The 17431-nt window shown below is 39.0% G+C and overlaps 1 pseudogene; it reads left to right on the plus strand.

Annotated features, from left to right (window-relative positions):
- The first annotated feature begins 513 nt into the window (after window positions 1-513).
- On the plus strand, window positions 514-1720 carry LOC149211751 (putative protein phosphatase 2C 2 pseudogene; annotated as a pseudogene).
- The last annotated feature ends 15711 nt before the right edge of the window (window positions 1721-17431 follow it).

Below are 17431 nucleotides of genomic sequence, written 5' to 3' on the forward strand. Positions count from 1 at the left end.
AATTGCGTATCAAATTATTCTTATTCAACCAAACGAATCATAACTTAATATTTTTCCATTAATTAAATATCCCTACCAAGCAAACAAGATGAAGATAGAAAATCACTAATGTTTCCTTGCCTGCGAGAACCCCTAGAATAAAGGGACATGATTTATGCAAGCACCTGAAGGTGAAAAAGGGACATGCCAAATGCACCTTATCTTGCTTTTGATGGATGGTGAACGAAGGTGGTTTGTTGATTCTGGGTCATGTCCCACCTGGGTATAGCTAAACAGGTAACGTTGATTCTGGGTCATGTCCCACCTGGGTATAGCTAAACAGCTAACGGCATAACAAGAATATATCTTCCTTCTTGTTATGACCGGGACATCATCCACTCTTTTTGGGCGAGTTCTAGACAGCTGACTTATTCTAGATGTGATTTTACTTGAACGCAATATAAACGCTCACTGTCTCAGTACAAGCAAAGCGACGCAACAAGAAGCTTCACATTCAGAGGCAGCATTGTGAACATGGCTGGCATTTTAGCAGAAAGCACTGTAGCTGTCTTCGACTCCTACAGACGTCGTTCTATACACGATTCTGATATTGAAATACGGTCTGGTTCACCCTGGAACCATGGCTCCCAGACGCCTAGGAGCAGTTTTGTGCAGTCTCGGCTGAAGTCTATGCTGACCATCGGAGATGAGAATCTGCTGCAGAGCGAGAGCGAGAGCGAGGAGAAGCAGGTCAAAAGGGTGGAGAAGAAGGTAGTCTCTCCCTGTGTCTGTGCCAGTGTCCCGGAGGAGAATGGTCACATTGCCCGCAAGTGCCATTCATCTCCGCTAGATAGGAAACGGCCGCAGAGGCTACGTATTCCACTCCAATCGCTGGACCTGAATGCGATGTGCGCAGTGATGCTACAGCCGATGGAGGTCAACGAGGAAGGTTTGCATTATGCAGTCGCGTGCAAAAAGGGGCGGCGAGAATTCATGGAGGATACCCACAACGTTATTGTCAATGTTCTGGGTGATTCCAAACAGGCTTTCTTTGGCGTCTTTCGCTGCCCAAAATATTGGGCAAAATATTGTAGATGCTATGCTCGGGTTGGGAGATGAAACAGAGAACACTCTCGAACAGGCCGTTAGAGCTGGATACTTGACAACAGATGCAGAGTTTTTGAAGCAGGAGGTTGGCAGCGGTACTGTTTGTGTCACTGCTCTAATTATTGATGGTAACTTAGTGGTTTCCAATGCTGGGGACTGTCGAGCAGTTATTAGCAGAAACGGTGCCTCTGAAGCTGTTACTTGTGATCATCGAGCTGGAAGGGAGGACGAGCGACAACGGATAGAGAATTTGGGTGGAATTGTGGATCACCGGCAGGGAGCTTGGCGAGTTCAGGGATCTCTAGCTGTATCTAGGGGAATAGGCGATTCGCACATGAAAGAATGGATAACGGCTGAACCAGACACTAGGAAGATTGAAATTACATCTGATTGCGAATTTTTAATTTTGGCATCAGATGGATTGTGGGATAAAGTCAGTAATCAGGAAGCCGTGGACATTGCCAGGCCTTTCTGCGTTGAGAAGCAGCCTGATTTGGCACCATTAAGAGGAGGCATTATAGCTGCCTGCAAAAAGCTTGTAGAGGTAGCAGTAACCAGAAAATCACAAGATGATGTCACTGTGATGATAATACAACTCCCACATTTTTGCAAGAATGAGAGTTTCTGTGGATGAGGTGAAGCCGGAATGCCATCAGAAGAACAGTTGACTAAAGCATCTAATCCAAATTGGGTGTTGAACTCAAAATGACAACACCATATATTCGTTAGCATATTAATAGATCGGAAGGATGAGGGTCCTAATCTTTTATGTAAAAGGGGAGACACCTATATCCATTTTTGTACAGAACCACAAATTGACAGTTCTAATGATTCTTTTTCACAAATATTCTCTCATTCAATTTCAATGATCCTGCATCATCGGGTATTTTGTGGATATCGTTTCGCTATCATGTTGAAATAGGTTACAATTCGTATCATTTGAAGGATCAAAGATGCTATATTAGTCTACGGAACAGTTAACTTAGGAAAATTTTGGTGTTATTTGAATTTAGTTGATGATTTTCAATAAGATTTCAATATTTCATTAATGTAAAAATGAGATTTTAATAACGCGGAAGATGTGTAATAAACTTAAATTTAAGATATTTATATGGTATATTACAATTTACCAATTTATTTAAATTTAAGATATATTACATTAGCATTTGCATTTTATGTTGCAAAGGAAACACCATAAGGCATGGAGTTGTAAGGGATAGAGTGGGGAAGAATAGCCACATGTGAATGGACATTGTTGAAAGCAAGGGTGGATGATAATGTGTATTATGAAAATGGATATTTTGTTATGGTCAACCTAATGCGATGCAGGGTCTGCCTTGGCTTAAGGCCTATTCTACGACTAAGAATTCATGTTAATTCATGACAGGCATGACTAACATGGTTTGAATACTTGAAATCTTGTGTTGCTTTTATAGCTTAAGTGTTTGGAGTAAGTCTGTTCTCTGTCGCATTTGTTTTACATTTCCTGCGCTAAAACGTGATGCAGATTCCTTCATTCTATATATTTAATCAGGCTTTACAGGGATTACTTTTGGGTTTATTGTTATTTTGTCTTAAATGCTAGTCTCCATTATGTGGGTAAAAATAATGTATCGTTTAATTGCAATTTATGGATGGATTTGAATCATTGGCCCTTATTTCCTTTCTTTGGGTTCAGATCTATAGTTCGCTCGACCAGGATGCCTCAAATTCAGTACTCAGAGAAATACACTGATGATACTTATGAATACATGTTTGTAACTCAGAGCTTGCGCTATTTTTTTTGTTAAATAAAATATTTGTTTTGCTTTTTGGCTGGATGGTGGACTTTCGGTAATCTGTTAGAGATTCCTCTGATGTTGGTGATATCGTTTGTCTTCTACGATTTGGGCAAAATGATAGTTTCATCTCTCGGATACCTAGTTTATATGGGGTTAGGTGCATTCTTCAAATATTGTAATAATTTTCACATGTGGATTTATATGATGGGGTTAGGTTATGTTGCGCACATACAGAGGCTTGGTCATGTACTCACTTTCTGTCTTTTTCTATGGAATAGACATATGCTTTGCCCACAATAAAACTCACTGGGTTTTCAGACCCATAGGTTGAGATTGAGCCCCAGCCTGTTGCTGCTGGTTTTGCTGGTAATTCAAAGGTCTTCTGAGTAACATGATGTGTGGCTGAGGATGATGAATGGCATAGTGCGCCCATCCACAAGACTGCTGAACTCCAATGGCTCGCCATTCGTTCTAGACCAAAAAGAATATCACTTTGGTTAAAATTATTAATATGTTTATAATAATAAAAATAAAAAATAAAACAAACAAAATCGCATTAAAAATGGCATTTGAAAACAAATTAGGTGCTGATTACACACAAGTTTTTTTATATATGAAGTGTTGAGAATTGAGGATCTCGGATTAGACTTTAGTTGGACTCCGTTGGTTTGGGAGATGTATCATGTGTTACCATTTGTGCATATCATGGGCATAAAGTTTGTTATGATGATGGAGATTATTTTCAACCAGTTGTGGGTTGGAAACAACTTTTGTGAATGCCTTGGGTAAGATTCCATCTTCTGGATGATGGAAATTCTAGTGTCCATTTAGTCTATACTAGAGTACAATGATTTTTGGCAAAGCTAAAGAAACTGTCATCAATGTATAGAGCCAACGTAACTCGTAGTCACCAGTTTTTATCCATACAGGGCTATGATTATAGGTACCAGCCATTTGAGCGGGCAGCCGATGTATTTGCTAAATAGGGATCATGTTATCCTCGTGGAGTTATTGGTTGTGCTTAGAAAATATAAAGTAGGATTGAGGATCAACTATCTGGCTGGATGGAATTTTTGATAAGTGCTGGCCAATTTTATCTGTTGTGTAATCATCCAAAACATAGAGGCTAACCCAAGTGGATGCTTAAGTGGAAATTGTGTGGCCCTTGCATTATCTAGGTCCTATAGACTCTTTTCATGCATCTCAAGAGTGTTAAGTGTCTGGAATATTTTCAGAAGTTGCTTGATTGTGGTTATAATGAACTTATTTTTCTTGTTATTGTCTTTGAATTTTATTTGGTTGGCTATGTGTTGTTATTTTGTGACTATTTATTTAGTCATCGTTATAGAGGTGGACAAAACGAAACTGAATTATGTACAATTTGAAACTAGTAATTTGCAGGATAAAATGGATGCTTGAAAATATTGGTTATTTATAAGTGATTTGTTTGCATGTTGTAGAATCCTAGTGATTGTAACTATACCATGCTTATACAGACTTTCATTGCTTGGTATCTATGTTCTAAGTTTTTAATTGAGGTAGCTTTGTTAGTAACTTAGTGTTGCATTTGCTCATAAAAACCTTGAAATGTACTAATATCTTTTGTCTTTCTGCAGGATAATTATCGTGAATATCGGCACAGTGAAAGTGCCAGGATCTATCCCATAGATTGTTGGTACTGGCTTGAGGGCAATTGTCTAAATCCTACCTGTGCTTTTAGACATCATGTGAGTTTCTCTTATTATTAAGAACTTTTTAATTAAGTCGCACTAATGATAGATTTTCTAGGAAAGGCTGATCCTGAAGTTTCCATTGTAATATAGTCCATTAGCAATAAGAAATTTTGATGAAATCTCTGACAATCCATCAAATGATCTTTATTCCTATCCTTTCTAGCATGATTGTTCATTGCACCTTCTTAGCCCTTCCAATTATTCTTCAACTCATCAGGGATCCCTTCAGCCTATCTGTTAATATGGTAGATGTCCCTTTGTTGTGTAGTATTATTACCTCATCTGGTTTGTTTTTCTAGTTACAAAATTGTTAACTTAAAAGTCCCACAGGTCTTTCTCTTTGGACTGTATTCTTTATTGTTTGCGTTTTTTTTATGGGCATTAGTTTTCATGTATTTGTCATGTTGTATTTTATGTGGTTGTGGATTCTTTTCACATTTTCCGTAGGAATTTTCTTGATATTCATACAAGGTGTCATCCATAAAGAGGGCATGATTTATGTTTTTAACACCTCTTGCTATACAGAGCCCAACAATTTCTGGGTCCATCATTTTTTTTGTCTAAATAGAAGCTGAGGACAGATTCTTGAAGAACAAAAAGAAGGGGTGAGAGAGGGCACCCCTGCCCGAGCCCTCTCGTGGCTTTGAAAAAGTCTACAGTTCTACCGTTTACTAATGGAGCGATCTAAGGCTCCGAAATGCAGGCCCGAATCTAGTTTATAAAATTCTCGCCAAATCCAAATTTGTGTAAGACTTTCAGCAGGAAACTATGTTTGACTCTATCAAAAGCATTTGCTAAATCAAGCTTGACAACCATACCTTTTTCCTTGAGACTCATACTTGAGTGGATTGCCTCTTGGACTAGCATGTAGTTGTCCATTATCTGTCTCCCTTGAATGAATCCTCCTTAGCTTTCCGAAATTATTTTGGGGAGGATGAGCTTAAGTCTATTAGTAATGACTTTAGTAATCAGATTGTAACTAATATTACATAGCGATATCGAATGAAACCTGTTGAAAGTGTTGGCTCCTTTCTCTTTGGGGACGAGAGCCAGAAAAGCAGAGTTCGTGCTGCCTCCAATTTTCTGACAAGCTTGGGACTTAATAACCATTTTGTATAGATTCTTTTCCACAATATGCCAGCAAGATTGGAGGAATCTGGCTGTAAAACCATCTAGTCCAAGGGCTTTGTCTAGGTCCATGGTGAAGAGGGCATCCTTGACTTCATTCTTAGTGACATTAGCTTCAAGAAGGCGATTCATTTCAACAATGATCAGGGAGGGAACCACGTCAATCATATAGAGCTTTGGTCCAAATTTTTATCTTCACTATACAAGCTTTTAAAGTGAAGGGAGGCAACTTTTTTGATGCTTGCATTGTCCTTGAGAGTAATAGTGCCATCTTTGATTTCAGAAATGGAGTTGGTACATTTCCTTGCCTGGGCTTGTTTATGGAAGAAGGAAGAGTTCCCGTCCCCTGCTTTAAGCCAAAGACTGCGAGACTTAAGTCTCCAGTACTCTTCTTCTGCTAGACAAGCCTTGTGGAAGTTTTGCTGGAGCTGGGCTTCTTTATCTAGAAACAATTTAGTTATGTCAGCTGTTTCAGCTTGGAGGTGGTGATTTTCCAGACTGTGTTGAAGGTTTTTTCTTTCATTTGCTGGATTGGGCAGAGTTTTGGCCCAGCTTTTTAGAGCCCTTTTCACTCTTCTGAGCTTCTCCTCCCAGACAAAAAAGGGGGAGCCTTTTACCGGATGCAACTAGATGTCCTTAACTAAATGCATGAAGTTCGGTTCATTAGTCTAGAGCAGGCTGAATCTGATGTTGGTGATATCGTTTGTCTTCTACGATTTGGGCAAAATGATAGTTTCATCTCTCAGATACCTAGTTTATATGGGGTTAGGTGCATTCTTCAAATATTGTAATACTTTTCACATGTGGATTTATATGATGGGGTTAGGTTATGTTGCGCACATAAAGAGGCTTGGTCATTTACTGACTTTCTGTGTTTTTCTATGGAATAGACGTATGCTTTGCCCACAATAAAACTCACTGGGTTTTTAGACCCATAGGTTGAGATTGAGCCCCAGCCCTGTTGCTGTTGGTTTTGCTGGTAATTCAAAGTTCTTCTGAATAACTTGATGTGTGGCTCAGGACGATGAATGGCATAGTGCGCCCATCCATGAGACTGCTGAACTCCAATGGCTCACCATTCGTTCTAGACCAAAAAGAATATCAATTTGGTTAAAATTATTAATATGTTTATAATAATAAAAATAAAAAATAAAACAAAAAAATAGATTATCGCATTAAAAATGGCATTTGAAAACAAATTAGGTGCTGATTACAGACAAGTTTTTTTTATGTATGAAGTGTTGAGAATTGAGGATCTCGGATTAGACTTTAGTTGGACTCTGTTGGTTTGGGAGATGTATCATGTGTTACCATTTGTGCATATTATGGGCATAATGTTTGTTATGATGATGGAGATTATTTTCAACCAGTTGTGGGTTGGCAACAACTTTTGTGAATGCCTTGGGTAAGATTCCACCTTCTGGATGATGGAAATTCTAGTGTCCATTTAGTCTATACTAGAGTACAATGATTGTTGGCAAAGATAAAGAAACTATCATCAATGTATAGAGCCAACGTAACTCGTAGTCATCAATTTTTATCCATACAGGGCTATGATTATCAGTACCAGCCATCTGAGCGGGCAGCCGGTGTATTTGCTAAATATGGATCATGTTATCCTCGTGGAGTTATTGGTTGTGCTTAGAAAATATAAAGTAGGATTGAGGATCGACTATCTGGCTGGATGGAATTTTTGATAAGTGCTGGCCAATTTTATCTATTGTGTAATCATCCAAAACATAGAGGCTAACCCAAGTGGATGCTTCAGTGGAAATTGTGTGGCCCTTGCATTATCTAGGTCCTATAGACTCTTTTCATGCATCTCAAGAGTGTTAAGTGTCTGGAATATTTTCAGAAGTTGCTTGATTGTGGTTATAATGAGCTTATTTTTCTTGTTATTGTCTTTGAATTTTATTTGGTTGGCTATGTGCTGTTATTTTGTGACTATTTAGTTAGTCATCGTTACAGAGGTGGACAAAATGAAACAGAATTATGTACAATTTGAAACTAGTGAATTTGCAGGATAAAATGGATGCTTGAAACTATTGGTTATTTATAAGTGATTTGTTTGCGTGTTGTAAAATCCTAGTGATTGTAACTATACCATGCTTATACAGACTTTCATTGCTTGGTATCTATGTTCTAAGTTTTTAATTGAGGTAGCTTTGTTAGTAACTTAGTGTTACATTTGCTCATAAAAATCTTGAAATGTACTAAGAGCTTTTGTCTTTCTGCAGGGTAATGATTGTGAATATCGGCACAGTGAAAGTGCCAGGATCAATCCCAGAGATTGCTGGTACTGGCTTGGGGGCAATTGTCTAAATCCTACCTGCGCTTTTAGACATCCTGTGAGTTTCTCTTATTATTAAGAACTTTTTAATTAAGTCGCATTAATGATAGATTTTCTAGAAAAGGCTGATCCTGAAGTTTCCATTGTAATATAGTCCATTAGCAATAAGACAGTTTGATGAAATCTCTGACAATCCCTTAAATGATCTTTATTCTGATCCTTTCTAGCATGATTGTTCATTGCACCTTCTTGGCCCTTCCAATTATTCTTCAACTCATCAGGGATCCCTTCAGCCTATCTGTTAATATGGTAGATGTCCCTTTGTTGTGTAGTATTATTACCTCATCTGGTTTGTTTTTCTAGTTACAAAATTGTTAACTTAAAAGTCCCACTTGTTTTTCTCTTTGGACTGTATTCTTTATTGTTTGTGTTTTTTTTATGGGCATTAGTTTTCTTGTATTTGTCATGTTGTATTTTATGTGGTTGTGGATTCTTTTCACATTTTCCGTAGGAATTTTCTTGATATTCATACAGGTTTGTCAAGAATATTTTCCTCGTACTTTATTATTATTATTATTTTGTGTTGACGACTTTATACATTCATTTCTGCATCAGTGTTTGTATATAGATCCAAGTAGTGCACTCAATTACGGGTGTTTTAATTTCTCTCCCATTATCTCTAATAAATAAACCTAATTGTAGTGTGTGTTTCTGATAGGCTTGTAGGTTGCGACCTATTTTGGTTGTTTCTTGTTGTATGTCTGTCTTTTGGTAATTTTGAAGACTGTAAATATTTCTTTGTATAATTTTTTTTAATCTATTTATGACACTAACTTGTGTATTTGTGTTTCCGTTTCAGCCACTAGATGGCTTGTCAAGAGCACCAACACCAGCAACAGTGCCACCATCGTCCTCAGCATCGTTACCGGCATCTGGCACTGCAAACAAACCGAAAGTTCCCTGCTATTTTTTCCAGCAGGGATATTGTGTAAAGGGTGATAAGTGCCCTTTTGTGCATGGTCCGTTTTCAGGAGCTAATCTAACTTCTCAAAAGACAACAAAACCAAGTCCAGCAGTTACAGAGCCTCAGGCAAGTGGGAAACAAGCAGTCAATGAAACTGAAAGCAACAAAGATGGAAAACATCCATCTGATTTAAGCTTTCCCAAGGCAGTGCAATCAATTGATCCTAATGCAGTACAGTCAAGCAACCCCATGACATTGAAGTCAAACAACTTTCAGGCAGTGCAGTAAAGAAACCCTGTGGTAGCAAAGGCAAATAACTTCAAGGCGTCACAGTGAAGTAACCCAGTTGCATTGCAGTCCAATAACTTCCAAGCAGGGCATTTGGGCAATCCTTTAACACTGTAGTCAAATAATGTCAAGGAAGCCCAGTTGCAACTAGAAGCTAGACATGTCTCTCAATCAAGATCTCAACCTACCTATATAAAGGGAAGTCCACATGAAGTTGAAATTTTTTTTCCAGAGATTGAACCTACAAGACAAAGGATACATGATGACTGAAGAAACAGGTCTCGGATACGCTCGTCTCATCCTCCAGAAGAGAGACTACAAAATGGATTAGAATCGGAGGATTTTCTGGGTGGACCATCGCCATGATTTGATGTACTTGTGGATGATGGACCTGACCAGCTAAGCCACCGACAGGATGCTAATTACTATAAACATGATATGGAATTTGGAAGAGATGCAATCAATGGTCGAGAAAGAAATATGCACAACAAACGAGAGCTTGTCCGAACTGGCTACTATGATGCTGAATTTCAGTATGACCATGGAGCTTATGAACCATATAAAAACAGGGGATATGAGCGTGGTGGCCGAAAGTAGTCTAATGCTTTTGATGACAGGGTTCTGGAGAGACTGATTGTGCGAGAAAGGAGGTCCTTGTCTAGTGAAGATGATCGTGAATGGAACAATATGGAGGATCTCCATCACCGGATTTCAAAACGTAGGAGGGCTGGTGAGGCTAAAGTAGTGGATAGCTAGTGGATCATCAACAGGATTTGATGTACTTGTGGATGATGGACCTGACCAGTTAAGCTACCGGGAGGATGCTGATTACTATAAACATGATATGGAATCTGGAAGAGATGCAATCAATGGCCGAGAAAGAAATATGCACAACAAACGAGAGCTTGTCCAAACTGGCTACTATGATGCTGAATTTCAGTATGACGATGGAGCTTATGAACCATATAAAAATAGGGGATATGAGCGTGGTGGCCGAAAGCAGTCTAATGCTTTTGATGACAGGGTTCTAGAGAGACCGATTGTGTGAGAAAGGAGGTCCTTGTCTAGTGAAGATGATCCTGAACGGAACAATATGGAGGATCTCTGCCACCAGATTTCAAAACGTAGGAGGGCTGGTGAGGCTAAAGTAGTGGATAGCCCCTCAAAGAGACAACATGTGGATAGTCGACATGGTGAATTTCACCGTGGCTCTAGGCAACAAGATGATGACCGTAGATAGCAAGATATATACAGGGATCAGTTAAGGCAAGGTATGAATCACAGTAGTAGGCGATTGTAGGGTAGGATTCAAGTAGAGGCTAGTGGCTTCAAAAGAGAGCCATCTGACAATATAGAAGTTGATCAAGAAGGCAAGTTAGAGAGGGCTTGGTCCAGAAGCTCACCAAGCAGACGAGGCTTAAATGATCATTTCAAAAGCAAGTATCGTGAAAAGGAGAGGGGTAGAATGCCTGCAAATGGTTCTATATCATCAAAATCCAGGGTACTTAGAGGTCAAACTTTTAGGAACATTGAAACAAGGACAGATGCCATAAATTTTGTTGGGCCTAAGATTCTTGCACAAATCAAACAAGAAAAGAATCGTGAGAGCAGTGAAGAACCTTCTACTGCACAATCAACAGAGCATGGATCCTTATAGAATCCCTCTATGAAGAGTCCAGACAAACACAGACAAAATCTTCCTTGGGAAGAAAGGAAGATGAGATTGGGCAAGGTAATTAGTGATTCAAGTGGGGAACAAGACTTTCAGGCTCCAAAGCCATTAAGTGATATTCTGAAGAGAAAATGGAAAGTGACTCAAGAAAATGGTGACAATGAAGGAAATATACCTACAGAAGGGAAGGGTCAGGCCATTCAGGGTTTCAATTTGAGCAAGGGAAATGATGGCTTGCCACCACCTGAAAAAGATGTTGAAGAGGGAGAACTTCCAACTGGTGACAGTTATACATCTGAACTGCCCACTTTTACTCCTGGGGTGGATGACATTGAGGCATCCAATGACGTGGATACTCTTGTAGAAGACAAACCATCAACCTTTTCAAATGGAGTAAAGCCTGTTGTAGTGGATGACCAGGAAGATGCAGTAATGAATGATGCTATTCACAGCAATGAAGATGAAGATGTTGACCATGAAGAGTATGATTTGGAACATGCAGAGCATGAGGACAATGAAGAGTGGGAAAGGAATGAAGATGAGCAAGAAGATGAAGACTTTCTAGAAGATGTTGATGACGACGACTTTGCTAGGAAGCTTGGTAGCATCTTCTCTTGATTAGTGACTTGTATTAGAAGATCTTTTGAAAGCTGTTTGCAAATCTGTGTATGGTGTCGGATCTGGAGGCCCCAGATCGGACGGCTAAGATCGCGGCCGATGGAGGAAGTGGAATCGACGAAGGAATACGCCAAGTTTTTAGAAGGATTTGGAATCCGTTTGACTGCCATGGTGGAGGAAGAATGCATCCATGATGTAACTGAAGAACGAACTGACGAAGCATGTTGGCGTCGTTTACAGGAGGACATGTGGCCACTCCCTGAGCATTGATGATGACGCCAAATAGGGAACTCCAAGTGCAACTACAGAAGGTCAATCGACAGAGGTGGAAGAGGAGATGAACATGCATGGAAACGGATGGCTTCAAGGCCACGAACAGAGACAGAAGAAGACATTTACTGAGAAAGTTGGTCAAAGTAAGTCAATTAGTGAACCCTGAGAGGAGAACTGAACACAGAGAGACAGAAACCAAAGAAAGAAGGCAGTAAAGCAAAGAAGAAAGAGGACAGAGGGTCGAGCTGACCATAGGTAGCATCGAGCACCAGAGAGCTTTAGAGATTCAAGCCATCCCATAGAGGAATTTGTCTAGACTGAGCACCACATTTGGGTCTTTCCACTATAGACTAGAAGGTCACAGAGTTGGTCGGAAGAAGAAGAGTCTGTGCACTCCAGTGGCTCGGGGAATCCAAGAACCACCCTACCAAGCAAAACTTGCTTTAGGAGAACTCACATTTAGTCTTTGTATTGTAATTCTCTGCTGAAAGGCACAATAAAACAAGGCCACCACTGTAAGCTAGACCTGAGATGTAGCCCTGGAGAATAGGGTGAACTCCTTATTAATTTCTTATGTCTTTGTCTTTGCTTACTATATTTCTCTATTTTATTTCCATTTTATTGTCTATGTTTTGGCAATCTGATTGATCCGTTGCTTCAATATCATAGAACACACACTAGCACATGAGTTTATAATACCTTTAAACAATAAATCTTTAACTGATGTAACTCATAGGGTGAATATCAGATCAAGGGGTATTAGAGCTCTAGGTTGTAAGGTTAGACAAGCTTGTGTTGGTTTAGCTATGAATTCTCACTAGATCAAAGCTCAAATTAGGAGAAGGAGAGTTTGTGGAAACTAATCCTGAAATTGGGAGAGTCTATCCTCAGAAGACAATGTCAGAGGAAGGTTCTGTAGGGCCAGACCCTCAATTCATAGAGAGTTTCCTAGCTATAAAGTCTATGGTTGAAGAAATGTACAGGGACTTTAGAAAGTATAAGGTTTAGGATTCATCAGGTTCTAAACAAGATAAAGAAGAAGATGAGTCTCACTTCCATGACCACTCCAAAGGAAAGGGGAAAGAGGAAAGCTTTCTCACACCTCCTAATAGCCATGTGCATAATAAGAAAACATCTTTGATTAATCTAGATGTTAAATTTGACTTGCCTATATATGATGGAGAGCTAAATGCTGAAAAGTTGGACAATCGGATTAGACAAATTGATGTGTATTATAGGGTACAGAACATAGACTTAGAAAAGAGTAAGATTTAGCTGGCAAGCCTACGCCTAGGAGGCACTGCCTTGGTTTAGTGGGAAGGCAAAACCAAAGTTGATATGAAAGGACATGGTAAGACCATATCTGTGTGGAGTGAATTTGTTGCTGCAATCAAAATGCAGTTCTATCCATTGGCCTACATGCAACAAGCCATGATGAGTTTGAAAAATTTTCGATAGTTGAAAGGGAAAAGTGTGCAAGGGTATACTCAAGAATTCAGAAAGAAAGCATTGTGTCGGGGATCTCATTAGACTCACCAGACAGTCTTTTGAAGTACATTGGTGGTTTACACAGCTACATGAGGCATACCATCCTCATGTTTAATCCCACTAGTATAGATGAGGTATTTATACAACCTAATCATCTATCCAGAAATTGGGGGACTATCCCAACCCATTATAAGCAAGAGCAAGGAGAAAATAAAGAAGAAGTGGAAATAAAGGAAGGCTAACACTGCACAGAAAGCCAAAGCTTCATGCACTCACTGTAAAAAGGAGGGGCATGATGATGAGCATTGTTGGATTCTGCATCCAGAGCTAAGACCTAAGAAGTTTGAGGGCAAGAAGAAGAAGACAGCTGCAGCTATTCAGAAAGATTTCGAGTCAGACTCAAGAGATGAAACAACTATAGTAGCCACAGGTATAAAAGGTAAGAATTCTGAAGCATCTACTAGTAATTCTGCTCAATCTGTTATTGATGAAGAAAATGAGAGAAAAAGACATGAGCTTTTACATATTCAAGTTAGTTCCAAAAATCAAAATATTGATACTTTGTTTGATAGTGGCTCACAAGTAAATCTAATTTCTGAAGAAATTGTAAAGAAATTGGGATTATCAACTACACCTCACAAGAAACCATACGCATTACGATGGTTGAATGATAAAGCACAACTACAAGTGACTAGACATTGCAAACTCAAGTTTCTTTTGGGTCAGCATTTGTAGATGAGGTTGAGTTAGACATAATTCCTTTGGATATATGGAATTTTTTTAGGAATTCCTTACTTGTATGATAGAAAGGCTATTTTCTATAGAGCTGAGAATAAGTATCTACTTGTTAAAGATGGAATTGAATACTTTGTAAGAGCTCATAAGCTCAAGAATAATTATACTCTCATAAACTCAGGGCAGATGAAAAGAATGATGAATTCATGCAAACAATTCTTACTGATGGTTGTAAAGAAAAGAAACCTGATAAAACCAATGTATTTGAGGGTTGTAATGCTGAACAACAAGCTGATATAGAAAAGGTTGTTTCAGAGTATGATTTCTGGTTTCAAGAACCTAAATGTCTACCACCCAAAAAGGGAATAGTACATGATATTATATTGCAGCAAGATGTTCCATTGCCTAACATTGGGATGTATAGGTTGTCTACTTTAGAGAATGTTGAAATCAAGAAGCATGTGCAAGAGTTTCTCGAGAAAGGGTTCATCAGGCCTAACACATCACCATGTGGGTCACCAATTGTTTTAGGGAGAAAGAAAGATGGCTCATGGAGAATGTGCATTGATTACCAAGCACTGAATAAGATAACAATCAAAAATCATTATCCCTGTTACACTAAAAAATGTCACCATGACTACTTACAGTTAGTATGGCTCAAATCAACAGTCATACTACCCTCTTAGGCAAGTCTTATGCCTCTGCTATCCATCTCAAACTCAAAGAAGAGAGAAAGTCTTGTAAAAAATATGTTTATCTCTGGGGTCGCAGGTTCTCTCAAGCCTCACCTGCGGGGACGCTGATCATGTTCACAAAGTCTGCGTCTTTGGACGCTCTGTATGTCAAAGGACAGGTGCGTCCTTCTGTAAAAGGCAAAATACGCAAGTTTCATCTTAAAAAAGTTACTTGTGGTTACTTCTAGAACTTTCTAGAGGTCGGTTTGATGATTTGGATGCGCCTCCAGTTGGTTCATGTATCTCTATTAAGGGGGAACTTATCCCATCAATAAGGGAGCTATCCCACCCAAAGAGGGGGATTATCCCATTGATGGTGGACCTGAATAACCTCTTTACAGCACTATAAATAAAGGCATTGAGCCAGAAGGAGGGGAGGTTGAAGCTATACATTTTCTTTGGGTAAATGCTGCAGGAATTAGGACTCCCATTTAGAACCTTGTGAGGAGAGATTGTCTTTGCTTGATTCTACTTGGAAGTGGGTGAGCTTTGTCAAAGTAGAGGAAAACCCTTGATGGACCCTGGGAGGAACTTGCACAACACCAAGGCCAGGTTGTAAGAGTTTCTTTGTTTCGTTATTAATACAAACTGGTTTATTTTTCTCAATAGCTTGTGTTAATGAGTTATTTCATGTGTTCCTTGGTCTGCATGTTGAATATATGTTTTATTATATGAAATGCAAGTGCTTGGTAATTGTTTGATTGTTTGTGGTTGCAGGAATTGATGTGAAGGAGGAGCTCATCCGGATCGGCAAGGACGGACTACAACAACAGCGTTTTGGAATAAGGTAAGCCTAAACACTTGTAGTTTTCATGTTTTAAAAGGTATATTTAGAGAAAGATCACTCCATTTTGTCTTGTTTGTCGCTAGAGAGTTTAGACTCCTAGGGAGGTCAGTTGTGCCCGCACAAACGACTTGGAGGTTGAAGCTATACATTTTCTTTGGGTAAATGCTGCAGGAATTAGGACTCCCATTTAGAACCTTGTGAGGAGAGATTGTCTTTGCTTGATTCTACTTGGAAGTGGGTGAGCTTTGTCAAAGTAGAGGAAAACCCTTGATGGACCCTGGGAGGAACTTGCACAACACCAAGGCCAGGTTGTAAGAGTTTCTTTGTTTCGTTATTAATACAAACTGGTTTATTTTTCTCAATAGCTTGTGTTAATGAGTTATTTCATGTGTTCCTTGGTCTGCATGTTGAATATATGTTTTATTATATGAAATGCAAGTGCTTGGTAATTGTTTGATTGTTTGTGGTTGCAGGAATTGATGTGAAGGAGGAGCTCATCCGGATCGGCAAGGACGGACTACAACAACAGTGTTTTGGAATAAGGTAAGCCTAAACACTTGTAGTTTTCATGTTTTAAAAGGTATATTTAGAGAAAGATCACTCCATTTTGTCTTGTTTGTCGCTAGAGAGTTTAGACTCCTAGGGAGGTCAGTTGTGCCCGCACAAACGACTTTTTCCGCCACGACAATCCCCTTCCTCGCATAGATGATATTTTAGATCAACTGAAGGAAGTTGTTTATTTAACCAAGTTGGATTTTCACAGTGGATACCATTAGGTCAGAGTTGTAGAGCAGGATGCATGGAAGACTGCTTTTAAAACAAAGCAGGGATTGTATGACTGGCTGGTTATGCCTTTTGGCTTAACTAATGCTCCTGCTACTTTCATGAGATTAATGAATGATGTACTCAAACCTTTTCTTGATGATTTTGTCATTGTGTACCTAGATGAAATTTTTATTTTTAGTAAAATGTGGGAAGAACATTTAAAGCATGTTAAGAAAATATTAGATGTTTAGAAAAGAGAAAAAATTTATGTTGAACTCTCAAAATGTGAATTTGCCAAAACATCTCTAAACTACTTGGGTCATGTAGTAGGGGGAGGTGAATTGAAAATAGATCCCTCTAAAGTGGCAGTCATTGTGAACTGGCCTAAACCCAGGTCTGCTACAGAAGTGAGAAGCTTCTTAGGAGAAGCACAATATTGGAGGAAGTTCACTTCTAACTTCTCCTCGATTGCAGCTCCCTTACATGCTTTAACAGGATTGAATAAGGTGTTTTAGTGGGGAGGAAAACATTAGAAAGTGTTCAACGCCTTCAAAGAAAAAATTAGTACAACACCTGTACTAGCACTGCCAAATCTACAAAAACCATTTGAGATCCAAACTGATGCAAGTGACTATGCCATGGGAGCAGTGTTGACATAGCACGGTAACCCATATGTTATCAGTCTGAGACTTTTAATCCTGCGGTATTTAACTATTCTACATATGATAAGGAATTATATGCATTAGTTCAAAGTGTGAAAAAGTGGAAACATTACTTAATGGACAAAGAGACAGTAATACATATTGATCATCAACCACTTCAATATCTACGCTCCCAAACTAAGTTGCAGCAATCAAGACATTACAGATGGATGGGTTTTCTACAACAGTTTCATTTAGTCATTAGATATAAAAAGGGCATACATAACAAGGTTGCAGACATGTTATCTAGACCCATTATAAATGAATCTACCATACTTAAGCATAATTATGTGCTACATGAAAGCTACATAGAACAATATGATCAGGATATGGATTTTAAAGATGTATATGCAACTTTGAGTCAAGGCAAACGAGTAGAAGAACTGGA

This window comes from Pinus tabuliformis, chromosome 1_1 (genome assembly GCF_031772625.1).
Source record: "Pinus tabuliformis cultivar Carrire ecotype Pingquan chromosome 1_1, CPIR1, whole genome shotgun sequence".
Lineage (NCBI taxonomy): Eukaryota > Viridiplantae > Streptophyta > Pinopsida > Pinales > Pinaceae > Pinus > Pinus tabuliformis.